This window comes from Nerophis lumbriciformis, linkage group LG03, assembly GCF_033978685.3.
Source record: "Nerophis lumbriciformis linkage group LG03, RoL_Nlum_v2.1, whole genome shotgun sequence".
In the NCBI taxonomy this organism is placed as follows: domain Eukaryota; kingdom Metazoa; phylum Chordata; class Actinopteri; order Syngnathiformes; family Syngnathidae; genus Nerophis; species Nerophis lumbriciformis.
In genome coordinates, this window is record NC_084550.2 from 23,861,962 (window position 1) to 23,878,419 (window position 16,458).

At 33.4% G+C, this 16,458-nt stretch overlaps 1 long non-coding RNA gene across 1 annotated transcript; it reads right to left on the bottom strand.

The window, feature by feature from the left end:
• Nucleotides 1–5,535: 5,535 nt before the first annotated feature.
• Nucleotides 5,536–16,452, bottom strand: LOC133581577 (uncharacterized). Its single transcript, XR_009812412.2, has 2 exons — nt 16,009–16,452; nt 5,536–15,974 (listed from the first exon to the last, which is right to left on the bottom strand). It is a non-coding gene; the product is annotated as an uncharacterized lncRNA (long non-coding RNA).
• Nucleotides 16,453–16,458: the final 6 nt, after the last annotated feature.

The following is a 16,458-nucleotide window of genomic DNA, read 5'->3' on the forward strand; positions in this document are numbered from 1 at the left end:
TAAAAAAAAAATCATACTTTATATATTTTATTTAGTATAAGTAAATGATCTCAGTCATTAAAGTGTTAAAAAAAAGAAGTCATTTATACATTTTTACGTTACGTTTTTTTTTACAAATAAAAACCTACTTTTTTATGGCAACAACAATAAATACGCAATATTTTTCCAAAATTTTTTTTTTCTAAAATTAACACATATTTGATGTGGGGTTACTGGAGCCTTAAATAGATAAATAATTAATAACAACATTGCTTTTGATTCATGATCATATTTTTGAACAATGACAGTTTAAAAAAAGAAAATCATATTTTATATATTTCATATAGTATAAGTAAATGGTCTCAGTCATTAAAGTGTTAAAAAAAAGTAATATATTAATTTTTACATACGTTTTTTTTTTTTTTTTACAAATAAAAACACAGTTTTTTTAATGGTAACAACAATAAATATGCAATATTTTCCCAACAACATTTTTTCAAAAATTAAAAAAATATTTGATGTGAAGTCATTGAAGCCTTAAATAGATAAATTAATTAATAACAACATTGCTTTTGATTCATTATTACTTTTTTGAACAATGACAGTTAAAAAAAAAAATCAGACGAATTGTGTCGGTAACCAAAAGGTCCTTACTAATAAAAGTGTTAAAATAAGTCATACTATGTATGTAAGTCAACTTCAGATCTAACTGTCGTTTATACATATTTATTCATTTATTTTTGAGCAATGACAGTTATAAAGTAAAAAAAAAAAAAAAAAACGCCTGCACGACAGCTTTGTGTTATTAGTGTCAATATTGCAAAATGGTAAAAAGAAAACATTGTAACAGTGTTTTATAACATGTGCCCCGGGCCGCACTTTGGACACCCCTGCATGAAAACAATAGAAGAATTCCGGTTTCGCTTTCAAAAATTGACGTTTGTTAATGAAAAATGTAGCTTGCAACATAGGTTGCTATCTGTAAAAAATTGCTATCTGAAAAGTTGCTATCTGTAAAAAAATATGCCAAATGTAATCTCTTCTATGGTAAATGGGGACATGTCCATACCTCTGATTTCCTCCCAAAATAAATGTACAGTATCACATCCTTTCACAAACATTTGGCTCTCCCAGTACTCCCATAATGACCAACAGTAAAATACAGTAGCGTAGTAGGCCTACGTATTCATTAAAAACAAAAGCAGTCAGTATCTGGTGTGACCATTATTCTCCTCACACAGTGCAACACATCTCCTTTGGCATGGAGTTGATCATGTTGTTGATTGTGGCTTGTGGAATGTTGGTCCACTCCCCTTCAATTGTTTACAGAGCCTTGCAACATGGGGCCGTGCATTGTCACGCTGCAACATGAGGTGACGGTCAACAACGGGCCTTGGAATCTCTTCACGGTATCTCAGTGCGTTCAAAATGCCGTCAATTCTGTTGACGGCAAGTCTGTTCTTAGACCATCACGGAGGTGCACCTGCTGGACGTGGAGGTCCTGAGCTGGTGTGGTTTTCACGTTGTGAGGCCGGTTGGATGTACTGCCAAATTCTCCGAAACGCCTGCCCGTACCATAACCCCCCCCCCCCGCCATGGGCCACTCCATTCACAACGTTGACATGAGCAACAGTGAAAACCGGGATTCGTCCGTGTAGACAACACCTCTCCATTTGCCCACTCAAGTTGGTTACCGATGCAAGCAGATGAGCTTCCATGAGACGATTAGTCTTTGGTTATGCAAACCAATTGTTGCAGCAGCTGTCCGGGTGGCTGTTCTCAGACCATCATGGAGGTGCACTTGCTGGATGTGGAGGTCCTGGGCTGGTGTGGTTTTTTATGTTGTGAGGCCGGTTGGATGTACTGCCAAATTCTCCGAAAAGCCTGTGGAGACGGCTTTTGGTAGAGAAATGATCATTCAATCCACGGGCATTAGCTCTGGTGGATATTCCCGCCGTCACCACGCCGACTGCACTCAAAACTTGCAACATCTGTGGCATTGTGCTGTGTGATAAAACTACCCATTTTAAAGTGGGCAGCCTTAGGCACACCTGTGCAATATTCACAATGTTTAATCAGCATCTTGATATGCCAAACCTGTGAGGTGGGATGGGTTATCTTGGCAAAGAAGAAATGCTCAATAACACAGATTTGTGAACACAATTTGAGAGAAATAGGTATTTTGTGTATATAGTAAAAGTTTTAGATTTTTGAGTTCAACTCGTGACAAATGAGAGCAAAAACAAAAGTGTTGCATTTATATTTTTGTTCAGTGTAGGAAAATAGGACACTTCTTAAACAATTAATAAAATAAAGTTAATTTAATTGAATTAAATGATTATTTTTGCACACCACTAGATGGAGCCTGTGTACCACTACATAGTTTGAGAAATACTGATCTATAGCATTGCAGATATAACAGTTGTCAACCATAATGTTACATTTTATAGTAAGGATAGTAGGGCTTATTCCATTCATATTTAAAATGTTATTTCTTGAAATTTAGAGAAAAAATGGTCAAATTTGTTGTCATTGAAGGCCACATCACAGTTATAGCTGCCATCCCTGGTAACAGTAAATATAATATATATGAAAATAAACACGTAATGCCTTCAAGATATTATTACACAATTGCCTATGCATTTGTGCTATTTTTTTTCTTCTAACAAATTGATAAGATAATTTGCTTTGAAATCCTAAATCAAGTTGACAAGCCCATTTTTTGGGGATTTTTGAGAAGAACAGAAATATGTTGATACATGATCAGATAACATTAACCTTGTTAAGATTTGCTATTGCATCCAGTGCATTTATTTCGGTCCAAATAAAAAACAAAAAAAATTCTAAATAAAATGTATTTAAAAAAATCTACATTTTAAAATAACAAATACATTTAGTGGGTGAAAAAAAGTGCTTTATTGACGAACATTATTTCCAGGCTGGAGATGTAAAGATATGAATATTTTATATCAGGGTTGTTGTGACCAAAAGTGTCACAGTTATTATTGTCACGGTATTGTTGAATGTGCTGAAAAAGTGCTGATATACACGTTGAACTATTTTAAACAAAGTTTATTTTTTAGAAATAAATAAACGAAAAGACACACAATACAATTTATTGGCGGAAAAATATTTAATATTGTTCCGGCTTATTCACTTCTTTTGAATGTGTTTATTTTCGTGTTTTAATTTGGATATATTTTTAAATATGTAAAAAAAAAAATTGCTTTAATTTGAAGTTTTTTAAAATATGTTTATTTTCTTATTTTAAGTTGGACATTTTTAAAATATGTTTATTTTCTTGTTTTAATTTTTTTTTAAATTGAAATTGTTTATTTTCTTGTTTTAAGTTGGACATTTTAAAAATATGTTTATTTTCTTGTTTTAATTTGTACATTTTTAAAATATGTTTATTGTTTTGTTTTAATTTGTACATTTAAAAAAAATGTTTATTGTCTTGTTATAATTTTTATTTTTTCGAAATATGTTTATTTTCTTGTTTTAATTTGTACATTTTTTAAATGTTTATTTTCTTGTTTAATTCAGAAATATTTAAAATATGTTTATATTCATGTTTTAATTTGAAAAAAAAAAAATTGCTTTAATTTGAAGTTTTTTAAAATATGTTTATTTTCTTATTTTAAGTTGGACATTTTTAAAATATGTTTATTTTCTTGTTTTAATTTTTTTTTAAATTGAAATTGTGTATTTTCTTGTTTAATTTGGAATTTTTAAAAATATGTTTATTTTCTTCCCTTAATTTTAGATTTTTTTTTTAATGTATATTTTCTTGTTTTAATTTGGAAAAAATTTTGAAATATGTTTATTTTCTTGTTTTAATATGGACATTTCTTTAAATATGTTAATTGTTTTCTTTTAATTTGAATTTTTTTTAAATATGTTTATTTTCTTCTTTTAATTTGAAATATTTTAAAATATGTTTATTTTCTTGTTTTAATAAGACTTTTTTTAAATTGTGTATTTTCTTGTTTTAATTTGGACATTTTTAAAATATGTTTATTTTCTTGTTTTAATTTTATTTGTTTAGAAATATGTTTTTTTTTTTTTGTTTTAATGTGTACATTTTTGAAATGTTTATTTTCTGGTTTAATTCAGAAATATTTAAAATATGTTTATATTCATGTTTTAATTTGAAATATTTTTTAAAATGTTTATTTTCTTGTTTAATTTGGAATTTAAAAAAAAAATGTTTATTTTCTTCCCTTAACTTTAGATTTTTTTTAATGTATATTTTCCTGTTTTAATTTGGATTTTTTTAAGAAATATGTTTATTTTCTGGTTTTAAGTTTGACATTTTTTAAAATATGTTTATTTTTTTTCTTTTAATTTGATTTTTTTTAAATATGTTTATTTTCTTGTTTTAATTTGACTTTTTTAGAAATATGTTTATTTTCTTGTTTAATTCAGAAATATTTAAAATATGTTTATATTCATGTTTTAATTTGAAATATTAAAAAAAAAAAAATTCTTGTTTAATTTGGAATTTTTAAAAATATTTGTGTATTCTTCTCTTAATTTGAGATTTTTTAAAAAATGTATATTTATTTTTTTAATTTGGAAATATGTTTATTTTGTTGTTTTTAGTTGGACGTTTTTTAAATATGTACATTTTTTTCTTTTAATTAGATTTTTTTTTTTTATGTTTATTTTCTTGTTTTAATTTGAAATATTTTAAAACATGTTTATTTCCTTGTTTAATTTGGAATTTTCAAAAATACGTTTATTTTCTTGTTTTAATTTAAACATAAAAAAAATAAAATATTTTCTTGTTTTAATTTGTAAAGATTGTAAATGCTTTGTTTTGAATAATAAAGGCAAAAGGGGTGTGGTTTGCAAGGGAGGAAAGATAATGTGTCTTGTATTCAATGTTAGAATTGTCTTGACATTATTACAGTGTTTGCCATGCTTGTGTTGACATATTCAGAGGAAGGTTACATTTAAATCAAAATATAAATATAAATTTTCCCCGATACTCCTTATTTAAATGGGTCATTTAAAAAATCTATATTTACCGACATAAAAGACTTTATATTGTGATAAGAGTTTTCAGCCTGCAACATTAAAAAAAGAGAGATGGTTGGAAAGAGTAGCATTAATACTTCTTGAAGTGCATTAATGTGACGGAACATAATGACTCCAATGTGCATGTACTAGAAAGTCCTATGACAGGAGTAGAATTCGGCCTAAAAGTGGCGGTGTATGTAAGACTGAATGACGATACATGTGACGCTACACAACTTTTCATGCGGAGAAGAGCCTTGGTGCTGGCCAACGGCTCCATCTGTCTGCCACGCTGCCAAGAGTAGATTTTGCAATACTCTCCGCCCCATGCTGCTCCGCTTGCTCCACGCCAACACCAACTCTGCTGGTAGGAGCTATATTTACAAACAGCTGCTGATGAGAGGGAGGCCTGCTAATATTTAGCCCGATCTGTGATCTGTTTACAGGCGAGCGAGGGATGAGAAAAACAGCCAAATGGGATGTCCTAACTTTTTCCACGGAGGCCCCGCACTGGAAAATGAAAACATTCGGGCGCCTTTGTGATATTTTCTATTTTCAAAAACAATACAATATATATTCCATTAGGGCTTCCCTCATTATGGGTGAGTGTTAAAAGTCCCAAGAACCCAAAAGTGTTAAAAATAAGTCATACATTAATACAAACCCCAAAAGCAGTGAAGTTGTCACGTTGTGTAAATGGTAAATAAAAACAGAATACAATGATTTGCAAATCCTTTTCAACCTATATTCAATTGAATAGACTGCAAAGACAAGATATTTAATGTTCACACTGGAAAACGTTATTTTTTGCAATTTTTTGGGATTTTGATGCCTGCAGCATGTTTTCAAAAAAGCTGGCACAAGTGGCAAAAAGACTGAGGAAGTTGAGGGATGCTCATCAAACACTTATTTGGAACATTCATGGTCTATTTTGTCAAAGGAAACCATGTTGTGTATGGCAAAAACACTAAATATGGAATATTTCCCCCTAAAAAGGTTAAAAGTGGACGTAAATGGAGCCAATAACATTGATTTTGGTAGAATTTTTGTTTTTAGAGCAATGTCAGTTAAAAAAATCAAAGAATAAAGGTCCTCAGGGTTCAAAAGTGTTGAAAATAAGTCATAAATTCATTTTTGTAACTTCTAACTTACTTCAGAGTTACAAGTTTAAATGTTTATCTTTCATGGTCTTTTTTGTCAAAGGAAACCATGTTGTGTATGGCAAAAACACTAAATATGCAATATTTCCCCCGAAAAAAGGTTAAAAGTGGACGTAATTGGATCAAAAAAGTGTTAAAAATAAGTCCCATATCAATATGTTTAAATGTCTAAATCAACTTCAGATCTATTTGTCGATTACAAATTGTTTTTACCTTCTTTTATTCATATGGCAAGCACATAAAATATGCAATATTTTCCCCCAAAAAATATTCAAACTGAAATATTTGATGTCAATAATTCATACCAACATTGATTTTAATGCATTATTATTTTTGTTGAGCAATGAAAGTTTAAAAACAAAAAAATCTAAAGGTCCCTGGGGTTAAAAAGTGTTGAAAATAAGTCATATATTTATTTTTGTAACTTCTAACTTACTTTAGAGTTACAAGTTTAAATGTGTATTATCTTTTATGGTCTATTTTGTCAAAGGAAACCATGTTGTGTATGGCAACAACACTAAATATGCAAGATTTCCCCCTAAAAAGGTTAAAAGCGGACGTAATTGGAGCCAATAACATTGATTTTGGTGGAATTTTTGTTTTTAGAGCAATGTCAGTTTAAAAAAAACGGACTTAAAGTCTCAGGGGTCCAAAAAAGTGTAAAAAATAAGCCCCATATCAATATGTTTCAATGTCTAAATCAACTTCAGATCTATTTGTCGATTACGAATTGTTTTTTTATGTTTTTACCTTCTTTTATTCATATGGCAAGCACACAAAATATGCAATATTTTCCCCAAAAAAATATTCAAACTGAAATATTTGATGACAATAATTCATACCAACATTGATTTTAATGCATTATTATTTTTGTGGAGCAATGACAGTTTAAAAACAAAAAAATCTAAAGGTCCCCTGGGGTTCAAAAGTGTTGAAAATAAGTCATAAATTCATTTTTGTAACTTCTAACTTACTTCAGAGTTACAAGTTTAAATGTGTATTATCTTTTATGGTCTATTTTGTCAAAGGAAACCATGTTGTGTATGGCAACAACACTAAATATGCAAGATTTCCCCCTAAAAAGGTTAAAATTGGACGTAATTGGAGCCAATAACATTGATTTTGGTGGAATTTTTGTTTTTAGAGCAATGTCAGTTAAAAAAAAAACCTGACTTAAAGTCTCAGGGGTCCAAAAAAAGTGTTAAAAATAAGTCCCATATTAATATGTTTAAATGTCTTAATCAACTTCAGATCTTTTTGTCGAATACGAATTGTTTTTATATGTTTTTACCTTCTTTTATTCATATGGCAAGCCCACAAAATATGCAATATTTTTCCCCAAAAAATATTCAAACTGAAATATTTGATGTCAATAATTCATACCAACATTGATTTTAATGCATTATTATTTTTGTTGAGCAATGACAGTTTAAAAACAAAAAAATCTAAAGATCCCCTGGGGTTCAAAAGTGTTGAAAATAAGTCATATATTCATTTTTGTAACTTCTAACTTACTTTAGAGTTACAAGTTTAAATGTGTATTATCTTTTATGGTCTATTTTGTCAAAGGAAACCATGCTGTGTATGGCAAAAACACTAAATATGCAAGATTTCCCCCTAAAAAGGTTAAAAGTGGACGTAATTGGAGCCAATAACATTGATTTTGGTGGAATTTTTGTTTTTAGAGCAATGTCAGTTAAAAAAAAACCTGACTTAAAGTCCCAGGGGTCCAAAAAAAAGTGTTAAAAATAAGTCCCATATTAATATGTTTAAATGTCTAAATCAACTTCAGATCTTTTTGTCGAATACGAATTGTTTTTATATGTTTTTACCTTCTTTTATTCATATGGCAAGCCCACAAAATATGCAATATTTTCCCCAAAAAAATATTCAAACTGAAATATTTGATGACAATAATTCATACCAACATTGATTTTAATGCATTATTATTTTTGTTGAGCAATGACAGTTTAAAAACAAAAACATCTAAAGGTCCCCTGGGGTTCAAAAGTGTTGAAAATAAGTCATATATTATTTTTTTTAACTTCTAACTTACTTTAGAGTTACAAGTTTAAATGTGTATTATCTTTTATGGTCTATTTTGTCAAAGGAAACCATGTTGTGTATGGCAACAACACTAAATATGCAAGATTTCCCCCTAAAAAGGTTAAAATTGGACGTAATTGGAGCCAATAACATTGATTTTGGTGGAATTTTTGTTTTTAGAGCAATGTCAGTTAAAAAAAAAAACCTGACTTAAAGTCTCAGGGGTCCAAAAAAAAGTGTTAAAAATAAGTCCCATATTAATATGTTTAGATGTCTAAATCAACTTCAGATCTATTTGTCGATTACGAATTGTTTTTTTATGTTTTTACCTTCTTTTATTCATATGGAAAGCACACAAAATATGCAATATTTTCCCCCAAAAAATATTCAAACTGAAATATTTGATGTCAATAATTCATACCAACATTGATTTTAATGCATTATTATTTTTTGGAGCAAAAATCAAAGACTAAAGGTCCCTGGGGTTCAAAAGTGTTGAAAATAAGTCAAATATTCTTTTTTTTTTTTTTTTTTTTTACTTCTAACTTACTTCAAAGTTACAAGTTTAAATGTTTATTATCTTTTATAGTCTTTTTTTGTCAAAGGAAACCATGTTGTGTATGGCAAAAACACTAAATATGCAATATTTCCCCCTAAAAAGGTTAAAAGTGGACGTAATTGGAGCCAATAACATTGATTTTGGTGGAATTTTTGTTTTTAGAGCAATGTCAGTTTAAAAAAAACCTGACTTAAAGTCTCAGGGGTCCAAAAAAAGTGTTAAAAATAAGTCCCATATTAAAATGTTTAAATGTCTAAATAAACTTCAGATCTATTTGCCGATTACGAATTTTTTTTTTTTAATGTTTTTACCTTCTTTTATTCATATGGCAAGCACACAAAATATGCAATATTTTCCCCCAAAAAATATTCAAACTGAAATATTTGATGTCAATAATTCATACCAATATTGATTTTAATGCATTATTATTTTTGTTGAGCAATGACAGTTTAAAAACAAAAAAATCTAAAGGTCCCCTGGGGTTCAAAAGTGTTGAAAATAAGTCATATATTCATTTTTGTAACTTCTAACTTACTTTAGAGTTACAAGTTTAAATGTGCATTATCTTTTATGGTCTATTTTGTCAAAGGAAACCATGTTGTGTATGGCAAAAACACTAAATATGCAAGATTTCCCCCCAAAAAGGTTAAAAGTGGACGTAATTGGAGCCAATAACATTGATTTTGGTGGAATTTTTGTTTTTAGAGCAATGTCAGTTAAAAAAAAAAAACCTGACTTAAAGTCTCAGGGATTCACAAAAAGTGTTAAAAAATAAATCCTATATCAATACCTTTAAATATCTAGACCAGGGGTGCCCACACGTTTTACTTTTCCATTGACCAAGTGATCATTCATATATTTAATTTATATTTATTTATTTATGAAAGAGACGTTTTTGTTAACAAGTTACTATAAAATGGGAGCCATTACCCCCCTGCTCGGCACACAGCATCGAGGGTTGGAATTGGGGGTTAAATCACCAAAAATGATTCCCGAGCGCGGCCACCGCTGCTGCTCACTGCTCCCCTCACCTCCCAGAGGGTGATTTCACCGCACCTAGTGTGTGTGAGACTATCAGTGGTACTTTAACTTTAACTTAAAAGGTGTTTAATGATAATACAAGCATGTTTAATTCCTTTCTTTCATGAAGACAAGAATACAAGTTGGTGTATTACCTGATTGTGACGACTTGCATTGATTGGAATCAGACAGTAGTGATGATAACCTCCACATTTTCAAATGGAGGAGAATAAAAGTCCTCCTTTCTGTCCAATACCACATGAAAGTGGTTGTTTTTTGCCATCTTATTTGTCCAGCTTCCATACTCTTTTTTATACACTTTACAAGAAACATAATGGCGGCAATCTTTGTAGCTTGCTAGCTTGTTGTGCTCGCTAGCTTCCTGAGACTCTTATTTTGTTATTGCGGGCAGGATGAAGCGGCTTTTATTGTGAAGACAGGAACTGCGCCGGTCGGTCTTTAGAGTTTTGACGGCGTCTGTTGAAATAAAACGTGTTTCTCGCCCTCCTCTCGGTCATTTTTATATACACTTTACAAGAAACACAATGGCGGCAAACTTTGTAGCTTGTTAGCTTTCGGAGACTCTTATTTTGTTAGGCAGGATGAAACGGCGCTTTAATTGTGAAGACAGGAACTGCGCGGGTCGGGGTCTTTAGAGTTTTGACGGCGCGAGAGTCTGTTGGAACAAAAAAAAAGTGTTTCTTACCTTCCTCTCGGTCATTTTTTTTTTTGCTTAATAATGACCCTCCGGTGCCGTGAACGTCAATCAAGTGACGGAAGTGACGTCATAGTGATGATCGCTAATTTCCGCATGGAGGCGGAGCTCTGCGCCTTGCTCAGACAGCGGCAGCACGATGTCAATGATTATAAATATTATGTATCCTCTATTTACCTTTTTTTGTAATTAATAAGTTATTAATTACCAAAAAGGTTAATAACATGTGTGTTGTCTGTCTATTTGTAAATAATGCAGACGAGGCGTGTTGGCTGAGTTCTCATAACCACATTGTAGCTGCCGGCATGGCGACATACAACACTTTTTAGGGCTACCGCGCATGCTCGTCACTACTGTTGCATGCTGGGTAGTGTAGTTCTTATACCCCCAGCTCATAACATCACAACATGAGTCCAAATTCACAAGTTTTGTTGTGGATGACGCTAAGTATGTACGGAATAAAACACATGTTAGTACATCAATTGAGGAAAATAGGGGGGGCAGAAATACACTATATTGCCAAAAGTATTTGGCCACCCATCCAAATGATGGTGTCCTAATCACAGGTGTATAAAATCAAGCACTTAGGCATGGAGACTGTTTCTACAAACATTTGTGAAAGAATGGGCTGCTCTTTAGTGATTTCCAGCGTGGAACTGTCATAGGATGCCACCTGTGCAACAAATCCAGTCGTGAAATTCCCTCCCTCCTAAATATTCCAAAGTCAACTTTATTATAAGAGAAGTGAAGAGTTTGGGAACAACAGCAACTCAGCCACCAAGTGGTAGGCCACGTAAACTGACAGAGAGGGGTCAGCGGACGCTGAAGCGCATAGTGCAAAGTTGTTACCGAGCTCCAAACTTCATGTGACCTTCCAATTAGCCCACGTGCAGCACGCAGAGAGCGTCATGGAATGGGTTTCCATGGCCGAGCGGCTGCATCTAAGCCATACATCACCAAGTCCAATGCAAAGCGTGGGATGCGGTGGTGTAAAGCACGTCGCCACTGGACTCTAGAGCAGTGGAAACGCCTTATCTGGACTGATGAATCACGCTTCTCCATCTGGCAATCTGATGGACCAGTCTGGGTTTGGAGGTTGCCAGGAGAACGTTACATTTCGGACTGCATTGTGCAGAGTGTGAAATTGGGTGGAGGAGGAATTATGGTGTGGGGTTGTTTTGTTCATTAGTTGGGCTTGACTCCTTAGTTGCAGTGAAAGGAACGTTGAATGAACATTTTGGACAATTCCATGCTCCCAACCTTGTGGGAACAGTTTGGAGCGGGCCCCTTCCTCTTCCGACATGACTGCACAAAGCGAGGCCCATAAAGACATGGAGTCCGGTGTGGATGAACTTGACTGGCCTGCACAGAGTCCTGACCTGAACCCGATAGAACACCTTTGGGATGAATTAGAAGGGAGACTGAGAGCCAGGCCTTCTCGGTATGACCTTACCAATGCGCTTTTGGAAGAATGGTGGAAAATTCCTATAAACACACTCCGCAACCTTGTGGACAGCCTTCCCAGGAGAGTTGAAGCTGTAATAGCTGCAAAAGGTGGACTGACATCATATTGAACCCTATGGGTTAGGAATGGGATGGCATTTCAAGTTCATATGTGAGTCAAGTCAATACTTTTGGCAATATAGTGTATGTTATGTATCTCCTACTAACTTTTTTTTGGTAATTAATAAAATGAGTCCAAATTCACAAGTTGTGTATAATGCAAAGTCTGTGCATATAATCCACATGATGTTAGTACATAGCTTGAGGAAAATAAACATACACATATTTTCTGGCATAATATTTGTTTTGTTTTGTTTTGTTTAACATGGAATGGAGTCCACACTGTAGTGTTTGTTCCCATTATATTGGTGTTATTTTTTTTTTAACCTACTCAGCGGCCTAGTGGTTAGAGTGTCCGCCCTGAGATCGGTAGGTTGTGAGTTCAAACCCCGGCCGAGTCATACCAAAGACTATAAAAATGGGACTCATTATCTCCCTGCTTGGCACTCAGCATCAAGGGTTGGAATTGGGGGTTAAATGACCAAAAATTATTCCACGGGCGTGGCCACTGCTGCCGCTCACTGCTCCCCTCACCTCCCAGGGGGTGAACAAGGGGAGGACAAATTTCACCACACCTAGTGTGTGTGTGAGACAATCATTGGTACTTTAACTTTAACTTTAGTGAACCAAAATGAAAGTGCTGCCGCTGTCTGAACAAGGCACAAAGCTCGGCCCCCGGTAGGGGATACTAAATATTTCAGGGATACAGAATTTCGCACGACACCGATATCGACGTAACGGGCACCCCTGGTCTACAACTTCAGATCCAACTATCGATTATGAGGTTTTAAAAAAAAAAGTTTTTACCTTCTTTTATTTATACGGCAAACACACAAAATATGCAATATTTCACCCCCAAAAAATATTCAAACTGAAATATTTAATGTGAAGTAATTGGAGCCTTGAATTGATCGATAATTCATAACAACAATTTTTTGAGCAATGCCAGTTTTAAAGTAATAAAACAGCATTTTTGTGTCGTTAGTGTCAATATTGCAACAGTTCATCCTTACATTGAACCTGTTTGGTGTTTTATTTCACTATTTATGTGGTTCTTTCTTCGTAATAGTATTTTGGCCGTAAAAAGACCTACTTTGGACACTTCTGACAACACGTGTAGGGATGATGTTTGATAAGAAATTATCGAGTTCGAGCCCATTATCGAATCCTCTTATGGAACCGATTCCTTATCGATTCTCTTATCGAGTCCAGATAGGTTGTTGTATATGGAAAAAAAAACAATATTTGGTTTAACAAAAGCTCACTTTTATTTTATAAGAATTTTTTTTTATAAAATAAATAAATAAATATTGACTGTTACCCCCCTAAAAAAAAAATAAAAAAAATATTGACTGTTGTTACACAAAGTATATTAAGTGGAATTTTTCAGAAAAACAAATATATACAGTAACACAAAAACAACCTGTCTCTGTGATCACTATAGGTGTATAAATAATAATATAGTGTTAAATAAAATCAGTCCCTTGGGCACACAACTGAAAATAATACAGCTCTCCAAAAAATGCACTTCTGCTGCTATTGGAACATACTAACTACACACACTATGACACTAAGAACACCACAGTCATCAATCAACAATTCTTCCCACCTTACATGAGAGCGAAGCCTGGCAATAATTGCCTGTTCTGCCCTCACTATGCGTGTTGAGGTTATACAGCTTGGCAGACAGCTAACAAACAATCCAAAGCAGATTAATCAATTTAGGCTCTTTATTAGGGACCGCAATGTCCCTTTGGGACAGAGGACCCTATTGTAATTGTAAGGTTTTATTATTATTATTATACCGGCTGCCAATTTGAGCTGTAATTTGACCCCCTTAACATGCTTCAAAACTCACCATATTTGACACACACATCAGGACTGGCGAAAATTGCCATCTAATAAAAAAACCAAACCCCAAAACTCAAAATTGCGCTCGAGCGCCCCCTAGGAAAAAACACAGACAAAACTGCTTGTAACGTCCGGTAGGAATGTCGTAGAGACATGAAACAAAAACCTCTATGTAGGTCTGACTTAGACCTAGATTTCATACACTGACATCCTTCAGCAAAAATCAACAGGAAGTTGGCAATTCCCCCTTCAAAACAAAAGTTTACTAAAAACAGTCACTTTTGCCTCTTTGAGCTGTAATTTGACCCCCTTAACATGCTTCAAAACTCACCAAACTGGACACACACATCAGGACTGACGAAAATTGCGACCTAATAAAAAAACCAAACCCCAAAACTCAAAATTGCGCTCTAGCGCCCCCTAGGAAAAAATACAGACTAAACTGCTTGTACCTTCCGGTACGAATGTCGTAGAGACATGAAACAAAAACCTCTATGTAGGTCTCACTTAGACCTAGATTTCATACACTGACATCCTACAGCAAAAATCAACAGGAAGTTGGCAATTCCCCCTTCAAAACAAAAGTTTACTAAAAACAGTCACTTTTGCCTCTTTGAGCTGTAATTTGACCCCCTTAACATGCTTCAAAACTCACCATATTTGACACACACATCAGGACTGGCAAAAATTGCCATCTAATAAAAAAACCAAACCCCAAAACTCAAAATTGCGCTCTAGCGCCCCTTAGGAAAAAACACAGACAAAACTGCTTGTACCTTCCGGTACAAATGTCGTAGAGACATGAAACATAAACCTCTATGTAGGTCTTACTTAGACCTAGATTTCATACATTGACACCCTTCAGCAAAAATCAACAGGAAGTTGGCAATTCCCCCTTCAAAACAAAAGTTTACTAAAAACAGTCACTTTTGCCTCCTTGTGCTGTAATTTGACCCCCTTAACATGCTTCAAAACTCACCAAACTGGACACACACATCAGGACTGGCAAAAATTGCGACCTAATAAAAAAATAAATAAACCAAAACTCAAAATTGCGCTCTAGCGCCCCCTAGGAAGAAAACACAGACAAAACTGCTCCTCAGAAGAAAACACAGACAAAACTGCCTGTAACTTCCAGTAGGAATGTCGTAGAGACATGAAACAAAACCCTCTATGTAGGTCTCACTTAGACCTACATTTCATAAATTAACAACCCCCAGCAAAGATCAACAGGAAGTTTGCAATTCCCCCTTCAAAACAAAAGTTTTGTAAAAACTGGTCACCTTTTTTCAAACGTTATCTCCTCTGAGCGCGTTTGTCGTGTCGGCTTCAAACTAGCACAGGAGAGAGTTTGAACCCTTCTGATTAAAAGTTGACGAAAGAGTTTTAATTACTGCTCCGGTTTGGATTTTATGTGCCGTCAAAGTCGGTCCCGTCCATCGCTGCTTGCAGCTTTAATTGTTGTTGATCTTGCTTTGTCTTTTCTATCTATCTTTACTTTTGTCTTGCACTGGACTGTTTTTTTTTTTTAAACTGAAATACACACAATGACAAATGTATAAGCTATGTGATTCAATTAACATACTCAAATTTAATACACAATATGTAAATATTAGCTTCACACAAATATACAGTACTATCATCAAACAATTACTTCTGAGTGTTGAAACTATTTCGATGGTGTAAATATACAACTGGCAGCCATTTTAAGTCCTCAAAACATCCATTGAAACAGTGCACAAAAATCGTTTTTCAATAAACATCTTAGTATCAAAATTAACCACTTTCCACTTTAATATTGAGTTACATAAACAAGTTAAACAGTTTACTTACAGACTTATCTTTTCCAAGGTTTGTAAGAGCTTACTCAACTTGTCTACTTCTCAATTGTCTCAACCCGGAAGTGCCCAAACTAATGACGCGTAGTATTTTCATATCGCCACAAGGCATACTTGCCAACCCTCCCGAACTTTCCGGGAGACTCCCGAAATTCAGCGCCTCTCCCGAAAACCTCCCGGGACAAATATTCTCCCGAAAATCTCCCGATTTTCAGCCGGAGCTGGAGGCCACGCCCCCTCCAGCTCCATGCGGACCTGAGTGAGGACAGCCTTTTTTCACTACGGGAGGACAACAGGGTGACAAGAACTAAATCATCCAGACTAGAGATACATTGTATTATTATGTTTATCTTACCTAAAAATAAATAGATATTTATTAATTTAAAAAAAAAAAAAAACCTAAATACATTTTTACTATATTTTGCTAAAAACATCAAAATTAATTGTATTTCTATTTTTATTTTTTCTGACTCCTTATTACATCCAGCCATAGAATTTTACATTAAAATAAACATATTTGAAATAATTAATTTTAAACTATCATAATAATTCATTTAAAATGACCATATTTAATTATTAAAATAATTGCTTGTTTATCAACAACTTTAGCATTTTAGTCACTACATTTTGAAGCTCTCAGAAGCCAAGTTATGTTATATTCCTTAATATTTATTTATGCAAGTTTGAAATATCAATTATCCAAAC